The 10,740-nt window shown below is 52.4% G+C and overlaps 1 protein-coding gene across 1 annotated transcript in view; it reads left to right on the plus strand.

The window, feature by feature from the left end:
- Positions 1-4,596, plus strand: part of RBM41 (RNA binding motif protein 41) — a 21,723-nt gene extending 17,127 nt beyond the window's left edge. Inside the window, exon 7 of the transcript XR_001875533.1 lies at positions 4,586-4,596. The gene's annotated coding sequence lies outside the window, so the exon portion shown is untranslated. The remainder of the gene's footprint in view (positions 1-4,585) is intronic.
- The last annotated feature ends 6,144 nt before the right edge of the window (positions 4,597-10,740 follow it).

The following is a 10,740-nucleotide window of genomic DNA, read 5'->3' on the forward strand; positions in this document are numbered from 1 at the left end:
GGCATAGTCAAAGCAGAGATGTTTAATGCCTTCTTTGCCTCTGTCTTCAACACCAGTGATGGGCCCTGGGACCCCCAGAGCTCTGTGCTGGAAAACTGTCTCTGGAGGGATAATAAACTCCCAGCCAAACCTGAACTTGTCTGAGACTTGCTGCTCCAGCTGGATGCACATGAATCAATGGGGCACGATGGGATTCATCCCAGGGTACTGAAAAAGCTGGCTTATGTCATCATGGGACCTCTCTCCATTATTTTTCAAGTCTTGGAAGTCTGGAGTTCCACATGACTGGAGGCTGGAAAAGGTCCCAGTTTTCAAGGAGGGTAGGAAGGAAGACCCTGGTAATTACAGGCCTGTCAGTCTCACTTCAGCGACTGGTAAAATGATGGAGGGTTATTTTTCTGGGCATTATTGAAAAGCACTTGAGAGACAACAGAGTCTTTTAGCTTCCAGCATGGAAGCAGATTTCTGGCTGAGGGAATGTCTCTGGATAAGTCTCACATTCTCATTAAGTTTGGGGATGGGAAGGGGGAGTTTGAGACACGATTTATTTGTTTCTCTTTTTTATTTGTTCATGTATTTCCAACTGCTCTTTCCCCCTCGAGAAAGCCTTGCTGCCCATGTCCTGAGAGAACGAGGTGACCTGCTCCCACACGGTGGCACTGCTGGCCTGGCTGTGTCCCGCATGTCCCTGCTGCCTGCCAGGGAAGGGTCTGCAGTGAGGCTGCTGGGCTCTCCTGAGAACAGGCCAGTGGACCTTGGCATCCCTCTCTCTGTGCCCTCTGCACCCGATCTGGGTGACTTTCTGCTCCTCCTTGCCGGATCTTGGGGAAGGAGAAGGGCGTTGGGTTACACCAGTGTTGAAAACATTGTGTGATAAGAACAGTCCTGCTCACCCCTTGCTGGCTCAGGGCACTTATTCTCAAAGATGCTTCTCTCATCGTGATGGTGGGGCCAGACACCTACTGTTGCTCCTGTTTTCCCTGCCTTGGCTCAGACCCCTCTTGCTTCTCTTCACTGCTGCTGTGCTGAACAACTCTTTCCAAACATAAGCTCTCCACAGCACCTCCAACGAGCTCCATCAACATCTTTACCTTCCAACCCTGTTCATCTCTCCCAGCATCCCTGTGATTTCCCCACACCCTGCTTTTTTCTATGCTTTTCCTTGTGCCCACATTCCTCATCCCATTTAAGGACTCTGGGAATCTGTCTGAGGGCCTGGGCCATAACACAGACTTGCAGAGGGACTGGCCTTTCCCTTCCTGAAGTCAGACTTTGGATTGTGTTACAAATGGGTCAGGTATCCTCTGCTTTCTTTACCTGTGCTCTAGGTCATCATTCTGGCGGGGCAGGGGGCTCTCCTTACCCTCCTCTGGCCTTGCAGGACCAGCATGGCTCTTCTGTGGCCAAACTGGAGTCTCCTTGTGACTAACACAGTGCCTGGCTGGGGCTAGAGCGCCGTGGTGCAGAGGTTTGGGATTTGGGCCCTTTTGCTCTGTGAGGCAGCCTGGCATCCACTGGTCTGATCAGCCCACGCAGCAGCTAAACTGGGTCCCTGCCTGTGTTTTCCTCTTGAGTGTGTCTGTTTGTTAAATAATGTAGCGACACGAGGTCCCTTGAACTCAATTTATCTTCCTGTGTAGCTATGGGAACGGCCCGTGGTGTGGTGACGCTGGGGCTCGCAGTGAGATCTGCTGCAAGGCTCTAGGTTGAGCCCAGCTCCTTCCAGCAGGTGCTGTCCTGCCTGGCAGCTCTGCCTTTAGGCTTATTTTCTTAGACTTCTCTTCAGCCAGCAGAGTGAGTCTCCTTTTAACCTGGAAAATGCTGAGGACTATGGGGGGTTTGGAGGAAGACAAGGGCTTTGAAAGCAACCAGATGTGAAAAGGGGAGCAGTTACACTCAAAGGATGCTGCAACTCCCTGTGCTGCCTGCAGTACATGGTTCATGGGAAGAAGCTAAGGACAAGTGCAAGTAGTTCAATGTTTTTCAAGTCTGGACTTATTTCCAGCTCAGAAGCATCTTGAGTCAAATCTGATTTCTCACAGGTATAAAATGACTTGCTCAAAGGAGTCGAGGAGAACCTGCCCTTACAGTCACACGTTCCCTGTCCTTCCTGAAGCACATTTCCTCTTCCAGGTCATGGGCATGGAGGACAAGGTGTGTGGGTGGCCAGCACAGCATTGCTCCTTTGACTCAAACACTTCATTTTACCTGAAAAGGCACAAGGCCATGAGACAGAAACTAGTGGCTTAGGTGGTATCACCAAACACGTGTAGAATATATTGCCCAAGAGTCGGAGTTGAGCAACACGGTGATGTGAACAGAGAGTGCCTCATCCCGCGTGGTGAGGACTTTGCCACGTCATTTCTGCCAGGGCTGCACTTGCACATGTTACTGCAGAAGTGACTTTCACGGTTGCTGGTGGAGGTAGAAAGGCTGTGTCTCTACAACTGTGTTTTTTCTGCAGTCTGTAGGTGCTGTCTCTGTGTCCACCATTTCTGATGTCCTGCCTGGTTGAATCCTGTTTCATTTTCAGCTCACGTTTCTAGATCTCAAAGCTGTTTCTGTGACCTCTCTTGACATTTTCAGATTGTGTGGTTTAGTGTGTTTTCAGGCCAGTGCTGCAGGTGTTAAGACTTGAGCTTGAAGGTAGCTCCCTTACCTCCCTCCATTCATGGTTTTCATTCATGTTTGTTTTTTTGCTTTTGACATCTCTCCAGCTGGTCCTCAAACCAGAGGGCTGCACTCCCACCTTATTTAGTTTTCAATAGAGCTGTTGAAGAGATTGAATCTGTGCCAGGATATCACAGTGAGATGAAGTTTTCCTTTTCCATATCCCTTATATGCTTGCATTAGTTTTTATGGTTGCATGAAATACGGTTTCTGAAGTACAAAATAGCCAATGATCTCAGGGAGCAGCCATGCTTCTGATCATTCTAGGAAGTTTTATCCCAAAAGCCAGTCATCCTTTGAAGCATCTACCCTGGGTGGGTGAAGAGACAGACCTTTATTTTCTCCTCCAAAGCTGCTTCTAAAGCAGGAAATGTCCACACCTCCTTCAGACTTGGTCTCAATGTTTTTCACGGAACATATGTGTTGAGCCAGTAATCTTAGCTGCTGCTCCTCCTCCTCTTTGCAGCTTATTTATTCCCTATTAGCTATTCTACTTAGCTATTCTAGCTAGTTATAGCTATAATATAGCTATTCTAGCAGTAACTATAATAGCTAGTTATCTATTCTAACTAGCTCTGGTTTCTGAACTTTATCCCTATATACTTTACCTTACTTTTTTAGGTTATTCACAGATAACACTAATGTTTTTCATGGCATGTGCAGAGCCCTTGAGCTAGAACCTGTCTCCGTGAGGGAGCTGTGGCACAGCCTGTACAACTCAGAGCTCCTCCTGGTTTATTCCTGCCACCCAGGGAAAGGAGAATATATTTGTGTGATTGCCATGGTTTAACCCCAGCCAGCAACTCAGCCCCACACGGCCCCTCACTCTCTCCCCAGCCTGGTGGGATGGAAGAGAGAATTGGAAAAGTAAGAGTGAGAAAATTTGTGGGTAGAGATAAAGACAGTCTAATAAGTAAAGCAAAAGCTGTGCGTGCAAGCAAAGCAAAACCAGGAATTCACCCACTGCTTCCCATGGGCAGGCTGGTGCTCAGCCATTCCCAGGAAAGAAGGCCTCTAAGGTGTAGCAGTGACTTGAAGACAAACACTATCACTCCAAATACCCCCCCTTCCCTCTCCCCCAGCTCTGTGTGCTGAACATGCTCCTGTATGTCTGGGATATCCCTTGGGTCAGTTGGGGTCAGCTGTCCTGGCTGTGTCCCCTCCCAGCTCCTTGTGCCCCCACAGCCCCCTTGCTGGTGGGGTGGGGTGAAGAGCAGAAAAGGGCTTGGCTTTGGTAAGCCCTGCTCAGTGATAACTAAAACATCCCTGGGTTATCCACCCTGTTTCCAGCACAAAGCCAAAACCCAGCCCATACCAGCCGCTGTGAAGAAAATTAACTCTGCCCCAGCCAAACCCAGCACAGTGATGTACAGAAAACAGATGCTCAGACGTTAGTGACAGAAAGGGGCTTTGCTGAATAAGGAGGTGTGAGCAAAGGGCAGCTTTGATGCAAGCATCCATCAGCACAGATCCAAGAACCTATGGAAGCATTCAACAGCCTGTGAACAGCTAGCAGCCTTCATATTCTCACCTCTCTGTGTCTGACATCACCAGCAAGACAAAAATACATGCTCCTTACAGCAATACAGGGGTCTTTTGGCATTTCTTTTGCTGATTTGTTTTCCTCAGCGTGAGGAAATAACATAAAGCAGTTCTGTGATGGAGCATTTACTAAATGGATGTAGCTTGGCAAACTGCAGCTATTAATTTTCCTTAGATAAGCTGGTATCAGAGTACCTGGTTTCGAAACCTGGCACTTCTCTCCTGCATCTTTCCAAGCTCTCTCAACAGTGCCCGTGCCAGAAGGTTGATGCCAGAGTAGTCTGAGGGGATTAAGTTGTGTAGTGGAGATAAACACTTGTTGCAGGTGAGGAGGTCAGAAAAGCATCTTCAGAGATAAGGCTGTTTGGCAAAGCTTTCTCCTCCCAGAGCTCTCCGTGTCCACCCTGCCAGTACCATGCTGTGCCCCCTGAAGCCCTGGGGCTGTAGCCAGCAGCCCTGGCAAGACTTGGTGGGGAACCCAGCCTGTCCTGCCCTTGGTCCCAGCATTGTGTGAAGGGTGTGCAGGAGCAGGCAGCGGTGCAAGGAGCCAGGGAAGAGGAACACTGTGTTTCCCCTCAGCTCATGCTGCCAAAGGCGGTGTGGTTCTCTTCATTCCAGTGGCGAGCTGGAAGCTTTAGTCCTGCATTTTGTGGGCAGCCTCTCTCTGCTTTGCAAAGATCTCCCATGGGAAAGGGCAGCTGCACTCAGGGACAGCTGAGGATAAACTTGTCTCTTCACATAAGACTGGGCTGCCTTTACACTGTGTTTTGCTCTGGTTGTTTCCTTTTATTGCCCATGAGGCTTTTACTCAGTACTGAAGTTGGGTGGATTAGCTGCATCTGCTTGTGACCTGTGTGGTAAAACTTACCTATTTTCAGTTGCAGAATTACAAGGCACAAATCAGCCTGTGGGACTTGTGTGGGGCCCTAATCACTCCAGCTCATCTGGGAGATGGGATGTTTCAGCTTTGGGAAGGAGGCCACAACTCACAGCAAGACCTTTGTTGGTGAGCAGGCCCTGGGGTGTCAGCTACAGGGACAAGTCTGCCTGGGGAGGTGGATATTTAATGTGTGTTAGCAGGCTCCTGGCAGCTCCCTGGGCTGGGCTGGGGGGGCTTTGTGCTGGGAACCACTTTCCCCTTCCAGGGGCTTTGCTTTGCAGCAGAGGGGTCCCTCCCTCTCCGAGGATGTCCCTGGTCTCGAAGCACCTGCTCTCCTTGCCTTGAAAACAAGGAGTGGATTGTTTTGCCCCCCAGGTCTCTCCCCTGCCGCCTCCCCCGGGCAGTCTGTGCCTGCACGGAGGTGGAGCGAGCAGCCTTGCACTGGCCAGCAGCCAGGCCTGGGGTGAAACACTCTGCCAGTTCACAGTCTGGAAACACCACGAAAACAAAGGGTGTTTGGGAAGAGCAGAGGGCTGATAAGAAGGCATTCAGTCATGGGGGGGATCAGAGGCTCCCTGGGCTTTGTGAGATGTGTGCCTGGCTTCTGCGGCAGCTGGGGGAAAACTAAAGGCAAGGACCCAGCCTTCATCCCTGTAAAAGTGTGCTGGAATAGCTCAAATGGCACAGGAGCATGATGGCTGAGGACCCAGCCTGCCCTTAGCTCTGTAATGCTTGCAGACTCCCTGGGCTTTTCCACTCCTTGAGAAATACTAAAGGCTGGAATTGTGTCCACCTCCTCAGAGGAAAGGGCTAAAACTTTGGGTAATGAAAATGCATCTCTTGGAGCAAACTTAGGAGCACCTGCCAGGTAGTGCTGGTGGTGTGGGACTTTGCTCCAGTGACCTGAGAAACCTAGAGAGATAGCTTTTCTTGGAAAGTGAGTTCAAGGCAGTCATGCTATTTGTGACGTAGGTCTTGTCCTGCTTTCAGCCTTTTTTAGCAGGCTGGACATCCCAGAAATACAGGGTGTTGCAAGTTCTGTGAAAAAAGGCACCTGCCTTGAGGAAAGATTAGTTTACCTGTGTAGGAAAAGCTTCATCAAAGCACACCCTGAAATCCTGAGCTGAGAGGCAACCCAAGAGCTGGTCAAGCCCCCTGATTTCTCTGCTTTAGGGGATGACTTGTTTCTTCCAGATTCCTGGTGCTCAGCAGAGAGCTTGGAGGAGCTCAGCTGTGTTTGGGGTCTGAGTGTCTTCTAGGTATGACCCTAGGTTAGCATCTGCCAAAATCTTGGTGCCTCCCAGTGTACCTGAAGTATGGAGATGACAGGCTGGCAGATTGGATTTCCTGAGGTGACTCTGTAGACTGGCTGTTGAGGTTGCAGCAACATTTGTCCGTGTAAAGGTGTTTCAGATCCTCTGGTCTTCCTCTCTTCTGTCCAGCATGGTGCTGTGTAACCCTCAGTTGGCTCTGGAGCTGCCAAGGGTGCAGGACAATTTCTCTGCACTTCTCTAGGCCAGTTCTTCAAGGCAGAGCTTAGCTAGAGATGGAGTCTGTTTTCACCAATACTTCTGTAAAATCCCTGGAAGAGAAGACTGTGATGTTAATATAACGCCTGGAAGATCAAGCCTCCATGTCCTCTTCATGGCTATCAGGTTTTCTGAGATAAACACCTTTTACAACCCTTCTGGCAGATTTCTGAGCTACTGTTCAAAGAGGAAGTTGCTTTCCAGCAATCTCCTTTGGTGCACCCAAAGGCCACTGTCCCCTGCACTGCCATGGGGTTCATTCTGCCCTGTTTCCCTCATATCTTCCTTTAAAGACCAAAAGATCCTTTAACACTCCTTTAAACAGGTGTCTTCCAGGAGGCTGTGAAAAACCACGAGCTTGTGCACCAGCTTTTCCTCTGACTGAAGGTGTTTTCCAAAGAGGAGCTCATTCCTCAGCACCCCTCCCCTCCATTGCAACGTCTCCCATTAAGAGCAGAAGAGCCAGGCACTGACAGTCTCATGGCAGTGTGCTGCCTGCTCCGACTCCAGACGGGGCCATCCCATGGATTCAGGAGGGCAGGAAGCCTTTGGAGGTAAGATGTGAGTGCAACTGCCAGCTGAGCATCGCAGGTGCCCTGAGGTAAAACTGTGAGGCTGTTTTTCGGGCTGGAGTGTGACCATCAGCAGGGATTTCAGGTGGGGCCTGGGGCATGGCTGGGGCATGGCTGGGGCAGGGAGTGCATCTCCCATTCCCACTGGTACGTGACTTGAGCCCAGCCCGGGATTCAGGATTTGAAGCAGCTCCTTTCCATAATGCATCCTCTGCTGCTTCTGAAAAGGCTGCTGTAAGGCCATGGGCAGTTTCCCACACCAGCCCTGGCTTGCTGAAGGACCAGGAGGCTCTGGCATGGCGTGGGAGGCAGCTGGGAGTGTGCTGCAGCTGGGGACAGGGTGGAGGAATGTGCAGGCCCTTTCCAAGTGCCTTGGCCCATCAGGAACTTGGCCTGAATTTTCTTCCCCCTCCCGTCTCTCCTATCTGAGCAATTCCTGTGGGCTGTGGGCATAGATAGGCTCTCCCAGCACCTGGTCTGATACTCCTCACAGGGCTTGCACAGATTCTTTGTTGCTGCTTCAGGTCAGCTGTGCCAGACAGAAAGAAGAAGCAGGTTGGGGGTGTCAGAGGGAGCTGTGCTCTGCTTGCCTGGAGGGCTCCAGGGATGCAGGAGGTGTGTGATCCTGGTGGGTCTGGAACAAACCTGTGCCCTTCCAGCCCTGGGCATCCCTTCCCAGTGCTCTGCATGAGAAGAGGCTGCATTTGCATGGGGCAGTGGCCAGGCTCTGCTGGGCCAGGGATGCTCTGGGGGAGTGCCTGGTGGGCAAGGGATTGGTGATGGGCTGTGTCATTCCTTCTTCAGGAGTCGTGACTTTTTACATGTTCCTCATGACCAGCTGATGAGGTCGTAGGTCCTGACCTAGAATTGGAGTGTGCTGGGCATTTATAGTGCCTCCAATTGCTTTTGAAGATAAGGGCACATTAGTATTTTATTGCTCCCTTTCTTCATCCAGGGCATCATCCAGAGCAAGAAAAAGACAGGGGAAGGACTCGCTTCCTTATGACAGGGGATTAGTCACTGCAGCCTGGCCTCTGGTGAGGGGCTGCAGGGCTCCTCACTCCACTGCACCATCCTACAAGGGGAGGGCTCCAGCCCAGGGTCTTGGCACAGCCCTTCCCCATCAGGCCCTCTTCCCACCCCAGCTTTCCCCCTGGCTGCCCCTTCCCCTTGCATCCTGCCCGTGTCCTGAGGTGGTCTGTGCTCCTCTGTGGCTTTCCTGCAGGAAATCCTGGAGCACCCTCAGCTTTTCCCACTGAGCTGGTGAGGGGCAAGAGGCAATCTGAGGGGCCGGCTCTGTGCTGTGCTGCCTGGCTCAGAGCTGGTTCCCTGGGCAGCCTGTGCTCCTGTCCTCTCTGGCCCTGGGCTGGGCCACATCCAGTGTGCCCTCAAGGACCTGGTTTATCGATAATGGGGAACGTGACTATTGCGTGAGGCAGAGATAACCACTGCCACCGCATCCATGCACGCCTCGTCCTCCCCTTCCCTTCCCCATCCTCTGCTCCTGCTGCTTAAAGAAGTGGAAAATCTTTGTCATCCTGCCTTGCCCTGTAGCCAAGGTTCACGTCTGTGAGTGCATTCACGTTGAAGGCCAGGAAAGCCAGAGGGGAGAGACGTTCCTCTCCCTGAGCCCACCCATGCTTAATGTGGAGCTCCCCCTCGGCGGGGCCGGCAGCACGGGGACCTGGGGAAAGGCTCATCCCAGTTTCAGTGTGAGGAGCTCTTCAGCTCCTCTCCTGCTGTGCCACTGCTGGAGCTGGCACGCTGCACCCACGGAACAGGGGTCTGGCATTGCACAGTTGAGAAAGAAGCCTGAGGGGCTGTTGGGGACATTGGGGCCCATTGCCCTGCACTCGTCTGTCCGAACCATGGGTGTTTCTGTACCTGAGCTCTGAGCCCTGCCTGCCTTTGCCTGTTCCTTTCTCCTTCAGGGAAAGCTGTGCAACTCCTTTGAAACCAGAAATCTTCCCTTCTGCTGCTTGAATTGAAATGTTAATAAAGCCCACCACCAATCAAACTATGAACTGAGCATTTCAAATGCCCCTTTGTTTAATTAGTGCAGCCTCTCCCTGCAGACATCGCCAGACTGGAGTGGGAGGCGAGGGCCAAGGACACAGTGCCCAGGAATTCCTCCTCCTCAAAGTGTGACCCCTCATATCAAATATTTTCTTGCCTCCTCCCTGCATGAGCTGCCCAGAAACAAAACATTTATGGAAGAGGGACCCTTAGAACTTGCAGCATCTCCTGGGGGGGGCTGTAGCCAGCAGGTTAAGCCCCTTGCATGCCCCAGGGCTCTCTTTTCCCCAGGGCAGCAATAAATAACCCTTGGTAATGGAAATGGGGTGACTGGCCTTTGCCTTGAGATCCAGCCTGGTCCCCTCTAGTGAGCATCACTGGGTCCCTGTGTGGCTCCTTGCTCACTGGGGAGGGGAGAAAGCGTGACCCCCTGTTATCAGGAGTGTGCTAACCCCACAGCAAACATGATTTCACTGGTGCAAGGGTAACAGTGGTGACGTTTCCATGGGGAACATGGTCCCTTCCTCTCTGACCTAATCTAAATTGCTTTATGAGAGGTCAGTAGGTAGAGTAAAACTTGTCCCTGGAGGACAGGGTGCTAGGGCAAGGGGGTCCCTTCTGTGGCATGGCAGAGCAGGGGGTTCTCTTGCATCTGGCAAGGGTACATCAGATGTGTTAAAATGTATTTGGTCCTTGGTGGGCTGTGGGCCTGGGCTTCCTGCACCTCTTCTCCTCCTGCCATGCCCTGGCACGTGCCCAGCATCCCCCAGTGCCACTGGCAGCCTGTGTGACCTGTTATGCTGCTGCTCCTGTGTAGGGCTGCAGCTACAGAGTGTTGTCCCACCGCTGCCAAAGGGTTGTGTGGAGCAGCCTTGGCTCCTGCCTGCCCATCTTTTGCAGCTTTCTAATGTCTCACTGGTGGCATTTTCCCTCCAAAAACAGCCCCTGGAAGGACCTCAGGGCTCAGGACCTGCCTGTGAGACCCCTCTGCAGCTATGTTGGGGCGCTCAGTCTCCACCATGGCCAGCAGCTGCTTCTGGTGCTTGGGACCATGACTGCCTGGGTGCCAGTGCTCATCTCCATCCTGGGATGGAGATGTGGGAATGCCAGGGCTCCCCCCACCTCTTGTGGACTTCGATGTGCCACATGTTTCCAGGGGCAGGGAATCCCACTCTGGGCACCTCAGTCCCAGTGACACCTGGGAGCGGAGGGTTGGGGGGAAGGTGTTGCCTGCCATTAGCCCTTAGAAAGCTCTGCTTGCCCCTGCTGGCACCCTCACAGCAGTGGCACATGGCAAACTGTCAGCACGGTGCCCAGGGACAAACTGTGCAGAGGAGTGACCCTCCTCCCTCCCAACAGTGCTCCCACTTGCCCGGGTTCCTGAGGGGCAAATCCATGAGGTGTGGGGCTGGGGGAGGCGGGCCAGAGCAAGAGCCAGAAGCTCCAGGTGGGTGAGCATAGCCCGCAGAGTCCACCCTGCTAGGGGAGCTGCCAGGGGCCCTCCATGCCAGAGGAAAGCTCAGATAAAGTC

This window comes from Lepidothrix coronata, unplaced genomic scaffold (genome assembly GCF_001604755.1).
Source record: "Lepidothrix coronata isolate B3197 unplaced genomic scaffold, Lepidothrix_coronata-1.0 Scaffold73, whole genome shotgun sequence".
NCBI classification, from domain to species: domain Eukaryota; kingdom Metazoa; phylum Chordata; class Aves; order Passeriformes; family Pipridae; genus Lepidothrix; species Lepidothrix coronata.